The sequence below is a fragment of the Phoenix dactylifera genome, unplaced genomic scaffold, assembly GCF_009389715.1.
Source record: "Phoenix dactylifera cultivar Barhee BC4 unplaced genomic scaffold, palm_55x_up_171113_PBpolish2nd_filt_p 000469F, whole genome shotgun sequence".
Taxonomy (NCBI): domain Eukaryota; kingdom Viridiplantae; phylum Streptophyta; class Magnoliopsida; order Arecales; family Arecaceae; genus Phoenix; species Phoenix dactylifera.
This window is the reverse complement of record NW_024067892.1, coordinates 46,996-53,033: the sequence shown is the minus strand read 5'-3', so window position 1 is coordinate 53,033 and position 6,038 is coordinate 46,996. Positions and strand designations below refer to the sequence as shown.

Below are 6,038 nucleotides of genomic sequence, written 5' to 3'. Positions count from 1 at the left end.
CCACGTCAAGCAACTTGAGGACTTCTGTTTTAACCACGTCTCTCATTGTAGGATTCAGCCTACGCTGCATTTGCCTTGTGGTTTTTGCATTATCCTCCAAATATATCCGGTGCGTGCAAATTAAAGGGCTAATCCCCTTCAAGTCGGCAATAGACCACCCTAAAGCTCCTTTATGTTTCTTTAGAACACAAAGTAATTTTCTTTCTTGGGCATGATCCAGATCAGATGAGATGATTATAGGAAATGTGTCCTCGGGTCCAAGAAAGGCATACTTGAGTTCCTTCGGTAAAGGTTTCAACTCGAGCTTAGGTGTTTGTTCATGGGATGGTACTATCTTTGCTTTTCGAGGTGGCAACTGTTCAAATTCCTCTATTCGCGGTCTCCACCCATTGACCATCATAACATCCAAATTATCTAAACCAGGTAGGACCACATCATTAGCAGTACCTTCAGAACACCAATCTATTAAACCATTGTCGGCCGATTCAGTAAATGTTTCTTTTAATAAATATTCTTCCGCAATGGTTTCAACCCATTCAACTTCTTTACTTTCTTCATGATCACTGGGTTGTTTATCTATACTAAAGACGTTCAGTTCCAAGGTCATGTTGCCAAAAGAAAGCTTCATGACACCATTCCTACAATTGATCAAAGCATTAGAAGTTGCAAGGAATGGACGTCCTAAGATGACCGGAATCTGAGATGGTGAATTGGAAGCCGGATGTGTGTCCAGTACGATAAAGTCAACAGGAAAATAGAACTTGTCTACTTGGACCAACACATCTTCAATAATCCCTCTAGAGACCTTCACTGACCTGTCAGCTAATTGTAAGGTCACAGTTGTTGGCTTCAACTCACCCAAACCGAGTTGCTCATATATCGTATATGGCAACAAGTTCACACTCGCTCCTAAATCTAGCAATGCTCGCTCAATCCTAAAATTGCCAATGATGCACGAGATAGTTGGGCAACCTGGATCCTTATATTTAGGAAGAATGTTATGCTGTAAAATTGCACTCACATTTTCAGCCAGAAATGCCTTCTTCTTGACATTTAAACGACGCTTGACAGTGCACAAATCTTTTAAAAATTTTGCATAGCAAGGCACTTGTTTGATTGCATCAAGAAGAGGTACATTGATTTTTACTTGCTTAAAAAGCTCAAGAATTTCAGAGTTTGGTTCAAGCTTTTGCAAGGGCTTTAATCTTTGTGGAAATGGTGCAGGAAAAAGACATTCAATTTTTTCAGTAGATGTTGGTGCTTCAGTTTCTTCATTATCCTTTTCTTTTGTCTTGGGAGGGTCAGAATCAGGTATGACTTGTGTTTGTTCTGGGACTGGTCGGTCAATAATCTTTCCACTTCACAAAGTTATTATACTCTTTGCTTGTTCTTTATGCAAAGTTGATGATGATGCATTGCTACCGCCATAGACTTAAGGATTAGGTTGTGGTTGAGCTGGTAGCTTACCTTTCTCTTGAGCACTTAAAGCAGTGGTCAGCGTTGTCAGTTGATTTCTTAATTCATCATTGATTTTAGCTTGACCTTGCATGAAAGATTGCAAAGTTTCTTCGAGATTGGATTTTTGAGGGGGTGCGTGTGCATAATGAGGTTGCGGAGGTGGAGGAGTTAGGTTATATATTTGTTGAGGTTGGTCATTCCTCCACCTGAAATTTGGATGGTTCTTCCATCCAGGGTTGTAAGTACCCGAAAAAGGATTATTGAAAGATTTTTGATAGGTATTCATAACATTGGCCTGATCGTGCAAGACTTCCTTGAATGCGGGTATTGTGGGGCAATCAGTGATGAGATGGCCAGGCATCTCGCAAATCCTACAACACTTGCTGTTATGTTCACGGTCTTGACGGGTTCAATCCTTCTAAGTTCAATTTCCTCTACCTTCCTAGTAAGGACTGCCATTTTAGCCTGAATATCATCCTGAGTACTAAGGTTATAAAGGCCCCCGTGTGGAATGCTAGTAGGCTTAGGCAAAGGTTTATTCACTCTATCCCCTGTATCCCATAATTGTGCAGTCTCTGCGAGAGAGTCTAAATAGTCCCATGCCTCATCGGGTTGCTTTTCCAGAAATAGACCATTGCACATAGTCTCTATAAATTGTTTCAACTGTGGAGACAACCCTTCGTAAAAGAAACTAATGGTTCTCCATGTTTCAAACCCATGATGAGGACAAGAGAGAAGCAAATCTTTAAATCTCTCCCAGCATTCATAAAATGTTTCATGGTCTTTTTGTTGGAAATTACTAATGTGCCTTTTCAAAAAGTTAGTCCTTTGTGCGGAAAAGAATTTTTTCAAGAATTCTCTTTGCATATCATGCCATGTTCCTAGCGATCTAGGTCTCAAGGAGTTCAGCCATGTTTTGGCTTTATCCTTTAAGGAAAAAGGAAACAAGGTCAATTTAAGGACATCTTCCGATACATTTGGCACTCTAAATGTGATGCTAATTTCCTCAAAATCCTTAAGGTGAAGATAAGGGTTCTCGGATTCCATTCCATGATACTTTGGCAGCAATTGAATTACTCCTGGTTTGATTTCAAAGTGTCCAACATTTTCAGGAATAATCATGCATGAAGGTTGACTAGTCCTAGTGGGATGTAAATATTGTCGAAGTGTCATAACTGGGGTCTACCTTCATCACCATGGTGACTTCCTACATCATCAGGAAAATTTGCCATCTCACAAGGTGTGAGATACTGCGAAGGAATTTCAAGGATGTGTCCTAAAGGATGATCTAAAGTTGTACGACTTAATCGACCGGTGTCGTCCCTATTCCAACCTAGCATACAAAATTTAAATTTTTTTTTATTTTTTTTTAAAAAAAATAAATATAAATGTAAGTACCAACTAAAGATACCCTAAAACTACACCCTAAAACAAAAATCTATTCACAATCAAACATGCAACTAAACATTACACCTCAATTTCTAATGTTTTTCTTAAATTTCTAGACAGCTCCTAACTGGTTTGAAGATGACACCTAAGCCTTCAATCCGGTCTAATGAACCGAGTTGACCAGGTAAGCTCCCAGGTAAGTGGAGGGGTCACGATGCGTTCGCAAAGGTCCCACTTAAAATCCACTTGCCTCGAACAGATGAACTATCTCCCTTATAGGGACAAAGCTTGCCTAGACATCAACTAAGCCACAGAGCGAAATTGGTGCAACTTTCGGTAGTCTTCGTCCTATTGAGCTCGAATGTCCTTAGGGGCCAACGTCTAGTTGATTTTAATTAAGCTTAGGATATTTATGCAATGGGGTGATTTTTGGGCTAAGGACGAGTGATGAAATTCCGACCTTACCTGTTTAAATGGGTTCAGCCCTTAGAATATTTTATGTTGATGCCTTATACTATATGCAACAATCAATAGATTTTTTTTTTAATGTTTTATGACATGACATTAAATTTCATTGAATAGGTGATCAAGCAAATTATTTATTATTTTTTTAAAAAGAATTTTATGAGTTGAAGTTTGAAATTTGAAATTTTAGGTTTTTCCTCTCTTTTCTTAAAGTTTTTTTTTTCTTAAATTTTCAATTAGCAACAAGGGTTAATGAGATATGATAACAATAAAATTCTGATTCTAAAATAATTATATGCAGAAAATTCAAAACAGAAAGTAGCAAGATTTCGTATTAATCTAATAGTCTTAAAAGTTTCCGAATGTCAATCAGACCGTTCAGAGGAAAGAAACGCAGGTTCTGAACCTGATGACCAAATTTGAGTTCAATCAGACGGTTAATTACTTTGATATCAGAGTTTGATGCAAACTGTGCAGGGAATAAAAAAACAGCAGTAAAGAATTTTTTTTTTTATTTTCGAAAGAAAAAGACTAACTACTAAAGTACTAATTAAATCTAAAATTATACTAATAAATCAGCCGTTCCCTGGCAACGGCGCCAAAAACTTGATGCAAAAATAAAATTGTTCTCCCAAGTGCAGGAGAATCGCACAAGTAGTAAATTCTCGGGAGTTCGAGGTCGAATCCTCAGGAAACGAAATATATATGAGATTATTTAATATAATTTTAGATTAATTAATTTAATAAATTTGTGGATTAAAATTATGTTTTGACTTTCAGAAATTAAAATCGGAGAACAATATAGCAATAAACAAAGTTTAATAAAATAAAGATGGTAGGGATCTGGAGTCCCCCTTGACGATATTGCATCCAAGAAATAAACTCTATGGTTCTTGATTAAAAATGAATGGTAGGATAGATCTAATCATGGTATATGTTTTATGAATATATGAACTCAATTTCTAAGCATTCGTCGTGCTTTCTACGTCTACGACGAATCAAATACTAAAGCAATCCATATATCAATAATCACAATCCATTAAAGAGCTATCTACGAAATAACTATGCATGGATCAAAAACATATCACTAAATATAATTCATTCAAGGCAAAAGTTTAGAGTTTACTTCAAAGAGCAATACATCAAAGGTTCCTCCATCTCCCTCCCTAAGAAATCAGCCACTCATTTCAAACATTAGTCCCTCTTTTCTCATTTTTTTTCTTTTTCCTTTTCGGAAACAGGGGCTCCCCTGTTCCCTTTCTTTTTTTTTTCTTTGAATACGGCTGATGCTCCTCTGTTTCTTCCGAATGAGGGATGCCCCTTCTTTCAGCCGAGGGAGCCCTCCTATAAGCTGCGATGAGTCCCTGATCCTCCGGAATACGTGGAGATGCCGAGTATCCCGGAAGGATCGGACGCGGAAGAGGATGCTTGCGAGATCTAGGGAAAGCTGAAGATCGTGGGATTCCGAGAGCTGGGAGGTTGATCACGGACGGCTGGATCACAACTGATACATGCTATAAACGCGTGGATGAAGCTGGATCTTTGCTGGGGACTGAGACGCGGAAGAGGCTCGCGGGATGTGCTGTGAACGAGGACGAGATCTGATCACAAACGGAAGGAGGTTTGGAGCTGGGATGCGGACTCGGACGAACGTGGCATGCTGGGACGCGCTGTGAACTGGGAGAAGCTGGATTGTTGGAGATTCGAGAGGAGCTGGGATGCGTGGACTGCGAGGAAGACGGAAGCCGAGATCTCGGGGGTTGCACGAACGCGGGATGATTGGGTGGTCGTTCGAAGTATGCATCCCGGCTGGCCGCGGGATCTCCGGACGCGTGAAGGAAGCTGAGAATCGGGATGAGGGGTCGCACGCTGGGATTTAGATGATGCGTTGGAAGGTTACACGGACACGGGGTGCTGGATGCTTCGTGGACGCACGAGAGAAACACTTGATCGCAGGTTCCAAGAGTTGGGAGAAAGGCTGATCGCGGCATGATTTGATCACGGATCCTGAGACGCGGACGGGTCTTGAGAGGGCTGATGTGGCTCACGGACATGGCAAGGATGCTGAAGTGCTTATGAACGGCTGAATCTGGGCTCTGCTCTGCAGCTGGGAAGAGATGAATTTATATAATGATAAAAATTATAATAAGTGCTAAGGATAAAATATTTAATCATGTAAATGTTTACGCCTATTATTTATCATTATTTTGCTAGAATTAGGCTAAGTTAATTGGTACTTAGATCGCACTTTTGTGCTCTCATCACATCCCAGCTCCTCTCGAATCTCCAACGATCCAGCTTCTCCCAGTTCACAGCGCGTCCCAGCATGCCACGTTCGTCCGAGTCCGCATCCCAGCTCCAAACCTCCTTCCGTTCGCGATCAGATCTCGTCCGCGTTCACAGCACATCCCGCGAGCCTCTTCCGCGTCTCAGTCCCCAGCAAAGATCCAGCTTCATCCACGCGTTTACCGCATGTATCAGCTGCAATCCAGCCGTCCGTGATCAACCTCCCAGCTCTCGGAATCCCACGATCTTCAGCTTTCCCTAGATCCCGCAAGCATCCTCTTCCGCGTCCGATCCTTCCGGGATACTCGGCATCTCCACGTATTCCGAAGGATCAGGGACTCATCGCAGCTTATAGGAGGGCTCCCTCGGCTGAAAGAAGGGGCATCCCTCATTCGGAAGAAACAGAGGAGCATCAGCCGTATTCAAAGAAAAAAAAAAAG

The 6,038-nt window shown here is 41.0% G+C and overlaps 1 pseudogene; it reads left to right on the top strand.

Annotated features, from left to right (window-relative positions):
- The first annotated feature begins 2,170 nt into the window (after positions 1-2,170).
- On the top strand, positions 2,171-2,268 carry LOC120106121 (annotated as a pseudogene).
- Positions 2,269-6,038: the final 3,770 nt, after the last annotated feature.